The sequence below is a fragment of the Taudactylus pleione genome, unplaced genomic scaffold (assembly GCF_031769625.1).
Source record: "Taudactylus pleione unplaced genomic scaffold, aTauple2 ptg001084l, whole genome shotgun sequence".
NCBI classification, from domain to species: domain Eukaryota; kingdom Metazoa; phylum Chordata; class Amphibia; order Anura; family Myobatrachidae; genus Taudactylus; species Taudactylus pleione.
Genome location: NW_028285485.1, coordinates 55,617 through 74,285, shown reverse-complemented (window position 1 = coordinate 74,285; position 18,669 = coordinate 55,617). Strand labels below are relative to the sequence as shown.

At 46.7% G+C, this 18,669-nt stretch overlaps 1 pseudogene; it reads left to right on the top strand.

Annotated features, from left to right (window-relative positions):
* Positions 1-1,387: 1,387 nt before the first annotated feature.
* On the top strand, positions 1,388-2,725 carry LOC148453828 (uncharacterized; annotated as a pseudogene).
* Positions 2,726-18,669: the final 15,944 nt, after the last annotated feature.

Genomic DNA, 18,669 nt, shown 5'->3' with positions numbered 1-18,669 from the left:
AGTTGAGCCTGACTCGGATCGGCCTCGGATCGGGGGGTCTCGGGGGGGTTCGGATTTCAGAAATCCGAACCCTCTCACCCCTAGTAATTACTGTGATGGTCTATTTACTAAACCTTGGATGGAGATAAAATGAATGGAGATAACTTACCAACCAACCAGCTCCTGTCATTTTTCCAACACAGCCTGTTACATGACAGTTAGGAGCTGATTGGCTGGTATCTCCATTCGCTTTATCTCGATCAAAGTGTGATACCCCTCATTTATGTGGACTTTTATGTGCTGCCCTGTGCTGGGGAATATTCTGAATCTGCAGTGAGGAGGGACCCTAGGACCCAGGAGCAGCCAACTGTGAGCAGCACTACACAGCACAGGATTGAAAGTAAAACCAAGGAATAGAGAGAGGAGCGTGTCAGGAGCCATGGTGTGTGCTGGAGAGTGCTGTGGCTGAGGGCACAGAGATCAGGGATCAGCAGCTGATTGGGGTGTCTGTGAGGAGGAGACCCCTTCCATGTAAGGCAGCAGGACAAGAGAAGCTGATAGGACACAGATCTATTAAAGCTGCTGCAGCCCAGGAGAGAGGAGAGAGTGTGCATGCTGCAAAGACAAGTGCTGGCATCTGCACAGGTACCCCAAGCATTACAGCACATGGCACGTGAGAAGCACCACAGTAAAGACTGAGATCAGCCAGCACATAGAAGTCTGTGATCTCAGGGCAGCCAGCATACTGCTGTACAGTGACACAAGCCTGTAGCAGTATATACAGCAGTAGTGTATAACACAGAACTGTGCAGTGACCCCACAGGCAGAGACAGTGACACCATATTGGATACCAGTAATACAGTTCAGTGTTATCTATAAAGTTTGTGCACCAACGAAAGGCTGTACAGTGAATTCTGAGTACTCCCAGGGACATTGTGCTCTCTATTGAATTTATAGTTGAACCATTAGAGATTCTGCCAACTATAACTGCAACTTGTTATATTTAGTATAACTACCTCTAACACATAGAGGGAGCAGGTTGGCATTCATATGTATAGGCTGATTATTTGAAGTATACAGTATGTATAGAGTGAACCTAAGCTTATTAGTGTGATATCCTATATGTGTACCTTTTGTATTGCAACAATATTGCATGTTCTAATGTTCATTTAGAATTGTCCTAGTAGAAAAGTGATCCAGAGTAATAAACCCCCATTTCTTTTTATTGGTCTGGTTTCTGGGCTGGGTTCTGGGGGGTCTCCTGTCTCTCTGCTGTGATAGTTGGAGCCTGAAAGAGGAACTGATCTACGCCCAAGCAGGTTCCAGAAGAAAAGCAGGTACGATCCACACAGTGACATCCCACCAAATTGGGGGTGTTACATTTTGGCGTCTACGAACAGGATCGACCATGGAACTGCGACAAGCCAACCTAGCTGCAGACGACAACAGGATCAGGGAAATTACTGACAGGGTTGCAGGACTCAACCAGTGGCTCACTGAGATGAGAAAGGAGACAAGAGACCTGAGACAGAAACAGGCTGTAACCGGACGCGAGGAGTGGTGTCCAGACTGCAGAGTGCAAAACCAACCAAGATGTGATTTTTCCAGAGAGAAAGAAGTAATAAATTCGACGCTCGAGGGAGACCTATATGTCGACGATGCAGACGAAGTGGTCACATTGAGCGGAACTGTCGACAGCCCTCAAGAACAGATGTAGGTCCAATTGCATTAAGACAGGACCAAGTTACAGTGTCTAATGTATCCTATGCCATTGACGATAAGTGAACCAGCCCAAGAAGACTTTTGGGTCATGTCGTGTGGTTCAGTGTACCACGTGGTTACGGATTCATAAAAAGAACAGACGCCAAAAGAAGAGTATATGTACATTATACAGCCATTAAGAAAACCATCCCTGAAAAGTGTTTCCAAAGCCTGAGAAGTGGCGAAATGGTCGAGTTTGAATTGGCGAATGGAAAGAAAGGCATAAAAGCCGTTAATGTGACTGGTCCAGGTGGTGTTGCGGTACAAGGCAGCAAATTTGCTACAGATCGCAAGCAACACTGGCGCTATCCATGTCATGGAGATACTCTATGTAATACTCAGCAAAATGATCAATACAGCAATGGTGGAGAAAGGACAAGAGCAGTTGAAAGTGCAACTGATAGATGGAACGATGATCCTACACAGTCTTACCGGAGGTGTCGGCACCTACCATATCACCAGATGATACCAGCTGAACACAGACAGCAAGAACCCAATGTCCCAGTGCAGAGTGAATCGTTGGGGAGAACCCCAGAGCAGAGTGAATCCTTGGGGTGAACAGACAAACGGCATGTGATAGAACCTAGTGAAATGGTGCAACCGAGCCTACAGGATGTAGTTAGGCCGCAACCCTCTTCAGAGCCGATACATGAGAGCAGACTGAAAGTGGAATGTTCCGATTCCAGTATGACTGACTCCAGTCAAGCAGATTCAAGTTCCACTGACCGGGAAAGAGACACTGAAAGGGTGATTCACATGGCCACAGCAGAGGGATCCGGGCCCCTTAAACCCAGTAGCCCAGATTTTCTTAATCCACAGTCTGAATCTAATGTACCTGTAGAAACACCTAGTGTAGCTAAAAAGGTTGTGACATATCTTTACCCAGAGAAACATGGCCCAGATAGTGAGTACACCACTATAAGTGGTGAGGAGTTCACGTTCATGTTGCAACAGGCTATATATAGGTCCAGGAAGAGTCACAAAGGTGTGTTACCAGCTCATTGTAGAGTCTAAACTGCTGTTTTCAACTTTGTATTGATTTGAATATTATATTGTTGATTATGTAGTAATGTACAAGAGACTGTTCTTTGCAAGTGTGTTTATTGCGTGAGGACACGCAAGATTTTAGCGGGGGAGTATGTGATACCCCATAAGGATCTCATTTATGTGGACTTTTAAGTGCTGCGCTGTGCTGGGGAAAGTTCTGGATCTGCAGTGAGGAGGGACCCAGGAGCAGCCAACTGTGAGCAGCACTACACAGCACAGGATTTAAAGTAAAACCAAGGAATAGAGGGTCTGATTCAGAGCCGGACGCAATTAGCGCTCGCTCGTTCAGAAAAAGGGGGTGGCTATTCAAATGAACCGTTCGCTCTTTGCGGTCTGTTCACGCCTCTATGTCTGAACGAGCGAACAAAACATGCGGTCGTAATTTTTAAAAATACGCCCCCTTGCCGCTCGTATCATACGTCATGTCCGCTATTTATTAGATTAATCGAGTACATCTAACAGCGTATGAACTGCTCACTATTCTTGTGGCTGGTTTTTCCTACCGCTATATTGCGAGCAGTTCTGACTTTAAAACAACCAAGTGATGTGGTCAATGACGCTGCTGTTTTAATTATAGACACCCATAAGACGCCCGTTTTGACCTTTAAGCACGCCTGTGTTCTGAATTCCACTCCCCGTTTTCAAGCACCTTCCCCTGTTACCACCCACATACGCCTCCTCCTGTCACTCAAAATAGCAGGCATTCGCTATTTAGCGAACAAACGAATTTCGGCCGCACTGATTGGTTCGCGCATGCGTATTACAAACCGTACGCATGCGCAGATGTGCGAACATCGCTCGGAACGATCGAATGGCCGCTTACGAGCGGCTCTGAATGAGACCCAGAGAGAGGAGCGTGTCAGGAGCCATGATGTGTGCTGGAGAGTGCTGTGACTGAGGGCACAGAGAGCAGGGATCAACAGCTGATCGGGGTGACTGTGAGGAGGAGACCCCTTCCATGTAAGGCAGCAGGACAAGAGAAGCTGATAGAACACAGATCTATTAAAGCTGCTGCAGCCCAGGAGAGAGGAGAGAGTGTGCATGCTGCAAAGACAAGTGCTGGCATCTGCACAGGTGCCCCAAGCATTACAGTCATGTGAGAAGCACCACAGTAATGACTGAGATCAGCCAGCACATAGAAGTCTGTGATCTCAGGGCAGCCAGCATACTGCTGTACAGTGACAGAAGCCTGCAGCAGGATATACAGCAGTAGTGTATAACACAGAACTGTGCAGTGACCCCACAGGCAGAGACAGTGACACCATATTGGATACCAGTAATACAGTTCAGTGTTATCTATAAAGTTTGTGCACCAACGAAAGGCTGTACAGTGAATTCTGAGTACTCCCAGGGACATTGTGCTCTCTATTGAATTTATAGTTGAACCATTAGAGATTCTGCCAACTACAACTGCAACTTGTTATATTTAGTATAACTACCTCTAACACATAGAGGGAGCAGGTTGGCATTCATATGTATAGGCTGATTATTAGAAGTATACAGTATGTATAGAGTGAACCTAAGCTTATTAGTGTGATATCCTATATGTGTACCTTTTGCATTGCAACAATATTGCATGTTCTAATGTTCATTTAGAATTGTCCTAGTAGAAAAGTGATCCAGAGTAATAAACCCCCATTTCTTTTTATTGGTCTGGTTTCTGGGGGGTCTCCTGTCTCTCTGCTGTGATAGTTGGAGCCTGAAAGAGGAACTGATCTACGCCTAAGCAGGTTCCAGAAGAAAAGCAGGTACGATCCACACGGTGACATCCCACCAAATTGGGGGTGTTACAAAAAGCTTAGTAAATAGAAACCTAAAGAACAGGGGACCAACACACTATACTGTATATAGTTATTTACTCATGGGTATATAAATAAAAGTTAAACTTCATTATTAATTACCATAAACCTTCTATCGGATGAGGTGTTGTCATGTGTGCAAACCACTTATCATACTAACATAAAATAAAGACACTGAGACGTGGATTTGGCAGATAACTTGATGGCGATTTATTGGAGCAATAATAATTATTATTTATTTAAGGATGTATGGTGGCAAAGAAAGGACGGCCAGAAATCAGCCAGATCTGCTATGCCCACACACAAACAACAAAAGGCATAGCAGGCGTAGATCGCCCAGAGTGCATACACATAACCATGTAACTCATATCATCAACAAAAGGTAACGCTCACCCCCATCTTGACTTCCCACCCGTTTAGGTGGTGATACTGCCCCCTGTTAGGTTGGTACAGCCAACTACCAGTCAACGAAGGGAGCGCCCTTAAATCATAATTGCACCCGGACTGGCGACCTGCCGTTCTTTCCCGCCACCCAAAACCAAACCCACAACATACCAAAATTTATAGGGGAGGGAGGGTGGGGAATCTGGAACAAAGAGGCTTTGGCCCACACTTTTATCCCACTATATAATGTTCCTGTTACAAACCCGCCCCTGCTTGCCATAGGCTAACTCCCACAAGTAATTTGCATACATGCCTGCCCCCATCCTAGAGGTTTAAAACACCTCTTTTCTTATGCAATCTTTCGGTTTCTCTAAACCTTCTATCGGATGAGGTGTTGTCATGTGTGCAAACCACTTATCATACTAACATAAAATAAAGACACTGAGACGTGGATTTGGCAGATAACTTGATGGCGATTTATTGGAGCAATAATAATTATTATTATGACTTCCCACCCGTTTAGGTGGTGATACTGCCCCCCGTTAGGTTGGTACAGCCAACTACCAGTCAACGAAGGGAGCGCCCTTAAATCATAATTGCACCCGGACTGGCGACCTGCCGTTCTTTCCCGCCACAGCAAGGTTCTGCTTACAGAACCGCTGCACCGCCACCATACCAAGTACTACCCCAATAACGCCAACTCCTCAAAAAGATCCCCAATAAACAATGACCAACCCTCCTCTGTTAAATGAACTCCATCAGGTCTATACATATAACTAAATCGAAATTGAATGTTCTTATGGTAAATGAAACGGCCATAATTGGCCATCACAAATTTGGCAACTGCGAAATTAAGTTTCTTCCTAGCTTCATCATTAGCAGGAAAACTCCTAACCCCACGCCAGACCTGTCGAGGTACAATGCAAGACCAAATTAATTTACACAAGGGCCAGGCCGATAGCACCCTCGCCAAATCGTTGACAATATCAACTCGTAATTCTACAGTGGACCTCTGCCCTAAGTCGTTGCCTCCTAAATAAGCCACCAAAATACGTGGCCTACCAAAAAGCCTTGCATACTCTAACAGTTTAGGACAAAAGGAATGCCATCTCATACCTCTGGAACCTATGCAACGGACCCTAGTTGAATATTCAAAAATTGGAGCTTGATCTGAACTCAAACCTAGCAGCCCAGAAAATATATGAGTGGCCTATAACCCAAATTTCCTGCGTGTCAAAGAGCAATCCTAAAGGTGGAGGAAAGCAGTAAATAAAAAATTAGTAATTGTCATAAAACAATAAAATTTTATGGTGTATTAGTGGGATCTGATAGAACATAAGTGAGTATCTGCCAAAAAGAAAAATTTTCTATTGGTCGCCGACTTTACTATTTGAAGTGGCTGAGACAAACAGAAGACACAAAGGGGAAGAATGGGTGGGGGGGAATTGGGAAAAAACAGGTGAACTCGGCAAGAGGTAAAATAAAAACCTGCTGAGGGATGGACTATGGCCTAATTAAATGATTGAGAATAGCCGAATTGAATCCGTCAGTTCAGGTAAAAATTGTAAAATCCCTCAAGACTCCCATTGCCAGCAATGGCGAGTAGCTAATCCCGAGTAGGACGGACAGGGGTAACAGACAAGACAGGACAGTACATGAGACAAGACAAAAACCAGGCAAGCATAAAATATAAACGTAACCGGAACAGACTGTGAAATGACTTTAAAACAAAGGGCCTTCACGCCTAGGTCGAATGTAACCTTTATAACTATCCGATTTCCAACGTCCTAGGGCCTTAATTTCTGATGCCGAGAAACCCGCAGCTGCCGCCGAAGTTGCGGCTCCGATCAGAAACGAGTGTGTACCAAAATCTTGAGGCGGGAGGCCTAAAACTGATACACACCTCTTCAAAAACCAACCAAACTGGTATTTGGTAAGCGGAGTCCTGTCCATATGCATGAGTCATGAACCAGGAACATCCGGCCGCAATAACTCATACCGCATAGCTAGTGCCACGGGGCAGATCTGTTCGTACCTAGATGGACCCAACGAGATCCACCCACCCCTACCAGTCTGGTCGGTCTTTGACCGCCGAATCCTACAGAGAACAGACCTCTCACTGACCAGGATATCCGAGAGGAGCATGGCGGCATCAACCCATTTGGATGATGCCACCAGCTCCGATACCCTCAAGGTGCCGTGAAAAGCCTCTGAAAACACCACTTGAATCAGGACCGCCTCATACGCAGTAAGAGCCACTCCGAGAACCGCTCCTAATACTGCCGGAAGCAGATGAGCGTCCACAGGTCTCCTAAGGTCAGCTACTGGCCGGGAGACCCGTGCCCAACCCTTTAAAGCCTTCACAATCAGAAAACTTTTAGTAAAGTCAGGTTGGCCCTTCAATTTACAATAAAATGCAATGCCCCCCAAAGAGCGCGCAACAGAAGCCCTGGATCTGCCAGCCAAATGGAGACTCCAAATAAAAGAAAGCATCGAACGATGCTGACTCTTACCTGCCTGTTTGCTGCTACGGGAATAATCTTCCCATTCATTCCATGCCTGCCGATATGCTCGCAACGTGGAGGGGGCTAAAGACTGTTCTGCTAAGCCCTCCATGCCGGCTCGATCACCTGCCAAACATAAGAGGGGCAAAGCACAACGTCAGCACCAGGGGCCACAGATCGGGACCTAGCCCACTGGAAACGTGATAACGCATCGTCTATCTCATTCTCCACCCCAGGAACGTGTCTTGCCTTAAACATGATGTTACAGCGCAAACATGTGAGCACAGCTGCGCTAGCAAGCGCAAAACCAGCAGGGAAGCCGCATGTTGCTGATTGTATCGCATGGACCACGCCCAGGTTGTCACACCTGATAATGATGCTGCGATTGCGTAACCATTCCCCCCAGATTTCCAAGGAAACCATTATGGGAAAGAGTTTGAGAAGGAGTAAGTCCTTAGTCAAACCCTTTCCCACCCATTCTTCCAGCCAACGGCCAACGCACCAGGAGCCATCAAGGTAACATCCGAACCCTGTGGTGCCTGCTGCGTCGGTGAACAGCTGCAGCTGCAAATTGTCAGCGGCTGGAGACATCCACAACCGAACGCCATTAAAATCCCGAAGAAACGAGACCCAGACAGAGAGGTCCTGCTTAATCTCTGAGGATAAACGTAGCAAATGTCTCGGTTAGTGACACCAGCCGTGGCCCTTTCCAATTTACGTGAAAAAGCTCTGCCCATTGGAATTACTTTACAGGCCCAGGAGGGATTGCGCCTGCCGCAGGGTAATTCTACTGGAAGCCGTGCATTCCGCTATGGCATTACGCAACTTGACAGGCTTATCGAGAGGAATGCGACAAGAACCCGCTGAGGTACAGATCTCGATACCCAAAAATGACAAGGGGAAGGGCCCTCCGTTTTGTCCGCAGCAACGGGAACTCCAAATGAAAAAACAGCGCTCGTAAAGAAAACAAAAGATAACTGCATCTGCCTGAACCGGAAGGGCCGACACACAGAAAGTCATCGAGATAGTGGGCTATTCCATGACTACCGCAAAAATCAAATAAATAAATTCCGCGCACCAGTGTAGGAAGGTGCTAAAATGCTCGAAAAACGCACAGGACACAGAACACCCCCATAGGCAAGCATTTGTCTATGCAATATCCGTTGTCCAAACTAAAAACCCATAAACTGGAATGACTCTGGGTGCAAAGGAAGTAGACGAAAAGCTGACTCAACATCTATCTTAGCCATCAGTGCGCCCGGACCATAACACCTAATGACATCCAAAGCATCGTCAAAAGACTGGTACACCACCGAGGAAACCTCAACTGGTATGGCAAAATTTACTGACGAGCCTGGCGGATAAGACAGATGTTGCATGAGCCTGTATTTTCCTGGAATTTTCTTGGGAACCACTCCCACCGGGGAATTCACAAGATCCCTAATGGGGGTTCTGCAAAAGGCCCTGCAATGCGCCTGACGCTAACCTCGCCAGCCACTTTTTCCCTAAGAATGTGAGGCAATTCAAAGGCAGACTTCAAATTTCTAGGCGAATATGTGTCGACATCCCTGCAAATAGGTAAACGAAAACCAAAACTGAAGCCTTTTAACGAAAATTCTGCGTCCTGCAGAACCGGGTACCAACTCAACCATTTTGCTATCGCTGTGACACGGACAGGGGATGGAACTTTACTTAGCACTTGTGCCTTTTGCTGGCTGTGCAGGCTGCTGCTGGGCACCCCCCTTGAAACACTTGGCAACTGGGTGATTGCCACCACATCGCAAGCAGAGGTGACGAAAATGACATTTTCGTCCCTGCGTACAGGTGGAATTATTAAAGGCGAAGCATTTTCCCCAGACGCCTGCTGTTAGCCCTGACGAACTGAACTAGCTGCTTTGCTCGCGTTGTACCCCTCATAGGCAGGACGCGAAGGCTGCGTGACCTCCAGCAATGTATATTTGTCGAAGTAGGAGCATAGCTGAGAATGGAGCTTCCCGGTGATAGCTGCTTGGGGCAGTGATTGCAATAATAAGCTGTGCACCCTGTAGAAATTCACTGTAGCACATGTATTCTGTCTATTTTGTAAGTTAAATGCTCAGAATACAGTATATAATACAATCTCCTCTATTGACTGATAATATGATTCAAAGGAGATAAAAGCTAGATCTAAGGTGCCATACATAAATAAAGCAGTGTCAAAGCCATTACCCCTTACTGTCAGATAACGCATCACTAAAGCATTCTATTCCCCCAATGATACCTCAATGCCCAGCATAATACTGACACTGTTTGCTGCAACTGTTTTCTACCATTAAGAGGGCATAATCAGCACAGACCAGCTATAAAATACATCATACGAATGTACTGAATGATATAATTCTGGCATATACAGGACCAGCAAACACAGTAAGCAATTATATGTAGAAGTAGAGCCATCCTGTCTGAGCTGAATCTTTTTATTTCATGTGCCGGCTCCTTTACAGATCATATGAGCAAGTTGGGGAATCTGGGAGAGGGCAGAAAAAGAAACCATGCACTGTCCTGGACATAGATGCACAGATTGGTCCCCTTATGTACTGGATGGTGTATTATCCAGTATTAATAATTGATCCAATAGGTGATCCATATCAGTGCACCCCGTACAGTGCATGTTTTCCAGATCTAGTTGGTGCACAACAATATTCATTACTGGCTTTTAACTTTTTCTACTGGCTGACACATTTAAAAGATCAACAGGGACTGTAGTGCTAGTTATTTCATTTGTGACACTGAGGGGATCCTAAAAAACATGCAACTTTAGTATTATATGCTATTTCTATTGTAGTCATCATGGTGTGTGCTGAGGGGGGGTTCAGGCAAGGCACTCATAAACCCCTCCTGCATTTGCCTATGGTGCTGGCCACTGCAGCCACAAAGATGATATTGACCAGGGGCATTAAGGACTGAAGGGAAGCACCCCTCCCCCGCACTGGCACACCTTCCACAAAGCTGCTGCAGCCTGAGGGGGGATAGAACTATCAATAGGGGAACCACACCTGCAGCTCCTAATAACATGGGGGCACTGTGGAGCCAGGGACCAGGGTCTGGGGAGGCTCATTACTAGGCAGGACATAGCTACACCCACCCCCAGCAGAACAAGAAATCAGAAAAGACAGTGATTGAGGACAGAAAGGAAAAGTAATGATATGAAGTAAATGAAAAGAATGACTAAATACAATAAGGAAAAGGAGGAGAGAAGAAGGAGAAGCACTAAGAGTTTTATTAAGGAAAATGACAACTGACAAAATGCACTTCCCTGTCCTGGAGGAATCTGGAACAAAGAGGCTTTGGCCCACACTTTTATCCCACTATATAATGTTCCTGTTACAAACCCGCCCCTACTTGCCATAGGCTAACTCCCACAAGTAATTTGCATACATGCCTGCCCCCATCCTAGAGGTTTAAAACACCTCTTTTCTTATGCAATCTTTCGGTTTCTCTTTCATAATAAAGGTTTAAGTGTGGACCACACAAGATTCTTCTTCATTTGCTCTCTGCAAAGATTTGCGTACAATTAATCATGATCACAAGTTCAACTTGTGACCATGATTAAGGTCCCTGAGTGAATCGAAACGTCGATCTTTTGTCACCTTCGTTAATGAAGTAAATACTAAAGCTGCATACACACACAACGATTTTGTTACCAACGATTTTATGAACAATTTTCTGTCAGATTATCTTTCAGATTATCTGTCAGATTTTTTAAAATGTAATGAACGATTTTTTTGAACTACAAATGATTTTTGCATATTCCCTTAATGAAAATCGTTCAGTTGACAAATCTGAGTGAACTACAAACTACAAACGTGAACGCGCATGAACGATAATCGTTCATCCTTTGACTCAGAAAGTGAACGATTTTTTCAAACAATTATCGTTAAACGATATTGTTTAACGATAATCGTTCAAAAAAACGTTGTGTGTGTATGCAGCTAAAGTATTGCTGATTTGTCTACAAACCTGGTGAGTACCTACCTTAGGGGTCTAGTTACTAAGCAGTGTTAGGAGACAGAGTGAAAAGTGATAAGGTACCAGCCAATCAGCTCCCATCTGCCATCTCACAGGCTGTGTTTGAAAAATTACAGTTGGGAGCTGATTGGCTGGCACCTTATCACTTTTCACTCTGTCTCCTAACACTGCTTAGTAAATAGACCCACTAATCTCTGAATGAAGGGTCTATTTACTAAGCAGTGTTAGGAGACAGAGTGAAAAGTGATAAGAAAGTGATATGGTGCCAGCCAATCAAATCCCAACTGTCATTTTTCAAACACAGCCTGTGAGATGACAGTTGGGAGCTGATTGGCTGGCACCTTATCTCTTTCTTATCACTTTTCACTCTGTCTCCTAACACTGTTTAGTAAATAGACCCCTTAATCTGATCTGCACGTGTGGTGTTGGGGCCTACATACAGTACAAGAGGAGAAAAGCACCCCTGCTGCTGTATTACATTACTGTGAGTGTAATCATTGCTATCTATCTATCTATCTATCTATCTATCTATCTATCTATCTATCTATCTATCTATCATGTATTATCTATCTAGCCAGTGGTTACACAAGGGGGGACAAGTCTGTGCCCAGAGTCTAGTGCGCATGCGCAAAACACCGGGAAAATGGCCGTCACTGCCATTTTCCAGGGGTTTTGTGTAGTTCTGCTACAGCAGACGCAGGACTTTGGAGAGGTAAGTATAAAAAATATGGGTGTGCGATGTGGGCCCACCTGGACCCAGGGGCTCATGTGCACCACACACCCTGAACCCATTATAGATACGCCCCTGGTTGGAACATCACTCTAGAGAGGGAGCACTTCACAGTGGAGGAGTGGTGGCCGGAGTCCGGAGTCCGTCTGCACGTTCAGCGTAGGAAAGGACATTGCAAACCGATGGTTACTAACCATCAATTTTTTTGTTCCGACGGTAGTATTTTTACCATTTGATGGTGGTGGTCCGATGTTTGCCACCATCGAATTGAAATCATTTGATGGCGTTCCAATGTTTTTTTTTTTTTTTTTTATTCCTGATGGCTATACTTCCCTTGGGTTCTACTGTGTCTGTATCAGGGCATTTTCATGGGTTCGTTGGAGGCTGTCTGTCACTCTCTGTCTCAGACATGACCCTCCCATATCTAGGCTGCTGCTAAGCAACAGGGCACATTTCTATCTCTGATTGGCTCTCACTGTCTCTTGCTGTTTCAGTACCCTGGCCAGCTTCTATACAGCAGCTTGGTGCAAAATCATCACTGCTGGTTCAAACACATAAACCTTCGACCAATGCTGTAGTGAAAACTCCACCAAAATCTGTCCAGTGGTTCAAGAAATTAGCCCTAATGAACAGGCAGACCATTAAACCGGGGACTTTATTATATATATATATATATATATATATATATATAACTTTTAGAAAGGTTCTTCTGTTTGCTTAGGCAGGTTTCGCGGGTACATCAGCATGACAGATTACACCTACACGCATTCTGCCTGTTTACACACTGTAGTTTTGCATGTTCACGCTGATGAATTCTTGATGCTCACGCTGTCAGGTAGTTTGTACATATGACACAGTGTTTGATGTATTATATTAAATGTTTTTCTTGTCTTCACACATCGTTCACACCATACAGATCTACTCCAAAAGACATATTTTCTCTCTTTGTCTGTAGTATAGGTATGTTTTTTATACATAAATCACAGTAGCATCAGGCTCAATGATAAAGGCAGTATTTCTGCTATTTGCTGTTACTGTAGTGCAGTGGTTCTCAAACTCAGGGCCTGGTTCAGCAAGCATTGCAAGTCCTAAGACGCACGCAGTCGGACGATTTTCGCGATCTGCGCATGTGCGAACTAGCCACTACGATCGGGAATGAGATTGCAGTGTGCACGCAGACCCATTGCAGAGTGATTGACAGGAAGTGCCGTTTGTGGGCGGTGACGGGGGTTTGGTTGAGCGAACGCAGGCGTGTCAGTGCGTTTGAACGCTGTTACAGAGGCGTGCATAATTAAGCCCCTGCGACGGCATACGCAGCCTGAGCTCTAGATTCCGAGAGGAAGTTTAGCAGTTTGTGAGTGAGGTCTGACCTGCCTCAATTGTGAGTGGCGCTCCGATGGTACTGTTGTTTTCGCAGACTTGTAAAGTATTATGGATTTGCCCCAGTAGTGCCCCTTATACAGTGCCCCCAGTGGTGGTCCCCCCTATGCAGTGCACCCAGTAGTGCCCCTTATACTGGGACCCCAGTAGTGGTCCCCCCTATGCAGTGCCCCCTATACAGTGCCCCAGTAGTGGTCCCCCTTATGCAGTGCCCCCAGTAGTGCCCCTTATACAATGCCCCCAGTAGTGTCCCTTGTATGGTACCCCCAGTAGTCATGACGTCTCTCCCATCACTCACTGCGGGAGCCGGAAGGTGGAGCTCATGTGTGAGCTCCAGCCCGGCTCCGGCCGTGGGTGCAGCAGCCAATGAGAGTCTGTTGACAGCGGTGTGTGTGTTATATTATATTTTAATATACAAACGTTTTTGTATATATAATATATATAATGGAGTGACCCCCGTGTTTTGGTTTTGCCAAAACCTCCCTCAAAAGTTTTGGTTTTGGATCTGGATTTTTTATTTTTTTAAAAAAAAAAAGCAAAATTGATAAAAACAGCTAAAACCATGAGACACTGTCGCTTACACTGGAAGCAAAAAAGACAACAATTTTTCTGCAATCATTTATTTTTTTCCACAATCTACACTGGCAATTGTTTACGTGCATTAGGAGAAACAGGTCTCTTTTGTGAGAATTGTTTTAGGGTGCATATGATGGGGAGACACCAGTCATATACACTGCGCCCATTGGGAGGGGGAAGTTGTGGGTTTGCTGCAGTTGGGGTTAGTTTAGTGCTGTGAGGAGAGAGAGCAGGAAAGGGGAACCTGTGTGGGGGAGGGGGTGCTGCACGTGGGGGGTGGGGCGAGAGCAGAAAAGGGTAACCGATGGTGGAGAGCAGGGCTTAATGTGGTCCTGGTGAGGTGGTGGACCTCATCTCCTCCGCCGCCTACCCCCCATCACACCACCCCATACTGGCACACACATTGACATTACACATGTATGTAATAAACTACCCCAGCTCTAGTCCTCTGCTGCTGCCCAGTAGCCTGTATTACCCACACTGACATTGTACATATAATGCTCCAGCTCTAGCCCTCTCCTAAGTGTATTAATCCCTATAACACAACATGTATATTGCCCCAGCTCTACCCCTCCGCTGCTTCCCACTGACCTGTTTTACCCCCAGTGACATTATATACACATAATACCCCAATTTTGCCTGCCACGCTGATATTACACTGTCTCATGCATGTCATTGTCTCTGCTTGCTCCATTTAGTACAGACATTACACTGTGTCCACTTACACACTGTCCACACTGAGTAATGTACATATCCTTGTGTGTGTATAGGAACTGTGCTCCTTTCCTAGTCCTGACCCATATACTGTTTGTGTCCTCTGTATCCTCCCATTCTGTGTGTGGCAGTCTCATCCTGTACCACCCCTAGCCACCTCCTGTCCCATCATCTACGGCTGGAATCTTCCACGGGCATGACACTGGCATACGGCTTCCTCTGCAGTCACAGTCTTCTGGCTCCTGTAGATTACCGACGGGGCACTGTGGCTTTCTCCAGTAATGACACTGGCCTTATCCCCTGCCAGGCAGCAGGGCTGTCATCATAAATTCTGGGGCCCGGTGCTAACAAAATAGGCAGGCCCCCCCATGGGGCTATAGCAAGGGTTTTTCCTCATTTGGTGCATAAACCAGGGATGGCTAGGCATGGGGGAGGTGGGTGGCACAAGGCAGGGAAGACTGGACAAGGGGGGGCACTGGGCTAGGAATGGTGGACTGGGGTGGCAAAGGGCAGGGAAAGCTGGTTGGTCCAGGGGGCAAAGGGCAGTAGGAGAGGGGCAGAGAAGACAGGCAGGCTGGCTGGACATGGGGAGGTAGTGCTGGGCAGACAGGTTGGCTGGCTGGACTAGGAGGGGGGGCTCAGGGAAGACTGTCTGGTCTGGTGGAGGGGCAAGACAGGGAAGTTTGGCTGGCTGAGCTGGGGGAACGCAGGAAAGGCTGGCTGCCTGGACTTGGGGTAACAGCGCTGGCTGGACAAGCGTAGGGGGGGTACAAGGCAGGGTCAACATACCTGCGTTCTAATGTCCTGAGAGAGATTGGGCCTGTCTGGCTGCTGCGAGGAATGCACCATGTGGCAGGCAGGGAGAAAGACAGAGCATCAGCGCTGTGGAATTCAACTATGGAATGGAGCTGTCCGCCAGCATCAGCGCCGTTGCAGCTTTTGAGCTATGCAGTCGGCCGCGAGCCAATCACAGCTTGCGGAACGGCTGATCAGGAGCTGCTGCTCCTGATTGGATGCCATTCCGCGAGTCAATCAAAGAATACGGTCGGCTCCAGTACATAGTTAAAGTGCCACAGCGCTGATGCTTTTTCCCTTGCTCCTTCCTGCTGCCCCCCGGTGCATTCTTTGCCACTGTCAGCCGGGCCTCCTCTTTCTCCTGGCACGGTACTAGAGTCCCAGCAGTCTCCCACTGATGGTGGCCCTGCCAGGCAGTGACAGCCCCTGGTCACACACAGCAGGATGGAAGATCCGGATCCTGTGCGGAGCAGAGAGTGAGGGGAGGGTAGAGCTTATTTCCCCTTCATGCTAGGGACCTGGAAGTGACGTAAGTGAGGGTGGAAGTGCAGTTCCATGCCCATTAGGGCCACCTAAACAAGAAAGTTGTTCCCACCTAAATAAGAAAGTTGTCCCTACCTAAAGAAGAAACTTGACCCCTCGCGGGCTCGCTGCGCTTGCCACGCTTCGGGCTCGGTGGCTCGCTACGCTCGCTATAAGGTTATATTCCCCCTCTGTGCCCACTTGGATGGTAGGGAATTACGCTGGACACTGACTGATGACATCAGGGTCCTCTACGTGAAGGGGATTTAAACATTACCGTAAGGGGAGGGCTGGAGATCACACTCTCTATGGTCTCCTCCCCTTCCTCTGCCATTGGAGCATGAATCTGATTGAGAGCACAGGACATCACTGCCGATTGGTCACATCGCATCCTGAGGGACCCAGCATTTTTTTTGTATATGAGTCCCCACCATCAAATCCCTGGTAAAATACGTGCCTTAGCGCATATTTGCGATCACTGGGGGGGAGACAGCCGCCGCAAGACAGAGTGTCTTCAGTGCAGGGACATAGCGGAGGCGGAACTAGTTCCACAAAGGTGACGGAACGCAGTTCCACCCCATTCCGGACCACTTTAACTCCTGGTGGAGAAGGGAGGAAATAAGAGGGTTGGGAGTGACAGGAAGGAGAGGGATGGATCCAATGTAAGCAGGAGACTGGTCCCTGAGGAAAGGCCAGCCCAATGAAACAATCCACTCACTGTAAGGGGTCTGTTTATAAAGAACAGGTCTTTTTCAGTAAATATGAAGGGTGCAGCCACTGAAGCTGATTGGCACTCGACTCCTGTCAGATCAGTGACAGCAGGGCCATCTTGATGTATAGACACAGTGGGCAGTTGCCAAGGGCCCCAGGATTCAAGGGGCCTTTCTTGCAGGGATGGGCTGTGCTGGGGGCATCTTCATGGAGTTTGCGGACGGTCTATGCATAAAGTATCTGGCTGAGAGGCAGGCAGCGAAAAGTGCTCTCCGGCCCCTCTGATTGTTAGTTAAACACAATTAGAGCAGCCTAGACAACTATCTACCTGCCATCTAGCCTGCAGTCACAGAGCCGGATTAATGGAGGGCACTGGGGACATATCCCCCTGGGCCCCCCTCTCTCAGGGGACTCCCCTATAAATTAATCACAACTGCAGTGCAGAGCAGAAACTGCACTGCGAGCTGGAGAAGATAATTTTTTTTTATGTTTAACATTAATTTTATTGAATATTACATTTTTATTCCCGTGAATGGGTGGGTAGGGGCCTCAGTGCATTGCTTTGCCCAGGACCTACAGTGTGTGTTAAGAAACTCAAATCCTCTTCTTAGGGTGCAGCAGCCTCAGAATCAGTAGAGGATTTTTGGACACATAAACCATATATATAATAGTACTCTGCAGTGATAGATTTCCTAGGGGGAAAAAAGGTGCAGGTTCACTTTAAGACAAACAAAAAATAATCAACAACACCCAACACAGACAGTAGCATGTTTGTTTGCACTGCAGTGTGTGTGTGTCTGTGTGCAGTCAGTGTGTGTGTGACAAATTAAACTAACACACTGACAATGAGGACGCCTGAGGCACCCTGTCCCTTTCCACCAGGCACCTGCTCCAGCTACTAGTCTTAATGGCACCCTAATGGTGCTGTGATGGCCAGCTAATGGCGTTTTTTTTATATTACGCTTCACCAGCCCACAGTCCCATACCCTCTGCCTCCTCTATCCTGTGTGAAATGGCACCTGATCACAAGGGATGGACTTTTATATACAGTTCAAAACGCGTAAGTTCCGACGCCGAGCAGATGACATTTTGCATTGTTTTGGGATCCGAACTTGGCAGAAAGATCCGAGCCAGGACTCGGAAACACTTGTAACCCCTAAGTTCAGGTGTGTTTGGTCTCCAGGGAAACCAAACCACTCATCTATAGTTATTTAAACTCTAGATCGTTAGTTCAGGGCCCCCGGACATTGGCACATGATCGGTTAAGCAGTATGGGGTCTTTAGAGCAATATGTAACCTTAATCCAGTGCAATACAATATTGACAAATCACGGCAATAAGAAATTTATTTTGACACGATAAGTATTAATATCCTGAGCACCATTAAAAATGTAGGGCCCTGATACGAAGACGGGGAATAGCCACAACATGTGTCCTGGGTCACACCATTCCCGGGCTTTGGGGGCCCCATTCATCAATACTGTGTTGTAGGGGGGACATTCTCACTCCATTTTGTGTACGTGGCTATGGCTCTTTTGCAGGTCCGGGCTCTCAGACCCAACTTTTGACAAAAAGATATGGCAAACAACTATCTTAGATAATGGCACCATCTAGACTCCTTCTGTCCCTCATCTTACCAGCCTACAACTGGCATATAGATTTTACTGTGATTTTTTTTTTTGGTAAAACTATTTTCAAATGTTTCTTGTAGCCTGGAGCTCGGAATGTTCTACTTGGCCTTCTCCGTCATATGCTTCAAT